The following is a 934-nucleotide window of genomic DNA, read 5'->3' as shown; positions in this document are numbered from 1 at the left end:
CGGAATTATGCTTCAGGAAGCCAGAAAAGAAAAAAGAGAAAGGAAGAGGAGGATAAGAAAAAACAAGATAGTGGTAAGTGATAAATTACCATTCACCATCTATTAATGATTTTTATTATAAAGTGTTACCATCTTTTCTTTCTCCCTCAAGGTGCTTTGCTTAAATTTCTCAGCCCTCAGGCTCTTCCTAAGGATACCTCCACTGATGAAGGTAGAGTGAATTTCTCTCACTGAGCTTAGCTGTTAATGCTTTCAATATGCTAACAGAAATGGTAAAACGTACCAATTTCTGATTTTTTTTCCAATTATTTTCCCAGCTACACCATCAACGTCATCCTCAACATCAACAGATGCATCACTTCTCAGTGCTGATGTCTCCTCTATAGCACAAGGTCAGAATTTTTAATATACAGTTTAATATACAGTAGTGCCTGTCAAATTTCTAGGTGTCAGGCACAACTTGTACAGAATGCATCACTGAGTGTCTGACACCTAGAAATTAATGTTTTTATTAATATAATTCATCTGTTGTACAGTACAACAGATGAATTATATTAATAAAAACATTATTTTTCCCCAGCTACACCGTCAATAGCATCTCATACAGTGGAAGCCACTGCATCCAGAACAGAAATTGAGTCTGCACCACTTCCCAACACTGAGGTTACCTCTACAGCTCAAGATACCACAAGCAATGTAATTATAGCTGATGACCCTGCGCAGTGGCCAGCAGTCCTGACTGATAGTGTGCGCTGTCAAATTGTTAAAAAAGGACCAGTGCAAGTCAAAAACATTGTATTCCCCCAAAATTCTGAGAGTCCACCTCGAAGATTCACAAATGAGAATTACATGAGAAGCATGAAAAATGGGGAGAAAATTCTTAGATCGTGGATGTTATATTCCATAAGCACAGACTCAGTGTTCTGTTTTGCCT

At 37.9% G+C, this 934-nt stretch overlaps 1 long non-coding RNA gene across 1 annotated transcript; it reads left to right on the top strand.

The window, feature by feature from the left end:
• On the top strand, nt 1–392 carry LOC122922713. The gene is made up of 3 exons (XR_006387187.1): nt 1–73; nt 152–211; nt 318–392. It is a non-coding gene; the product is annotated as an uncharacterized LOC122922713 (long non-coding RNA).
• The last annotated feature ends 542 nt before the right edge of the window (nt 393–934 follow it).

The sequence above is a fragment of the Bufo gargarizans genome, unplaced genomic scaffold (assembly GCF_014858855.1).
Source record: "Bufo gargarizans isolate SCDJY-AF-19 unplaced genomic scaffold, ASM1485885v1 fragScaff_scaffold_65_pilon, whole genome shotgun sequence".
Lineage (NCBI taxonomy): Eukaryota > Metazoa > Chordata > Amphibia > Anura > Bufonidae > Bufo > Bufo gargarizans.
The sequence above is the reverse complement of the archived record's forward strand: the minus strand, read 5'-3'. Positions and strand labels throughout refer to the sequence as shown.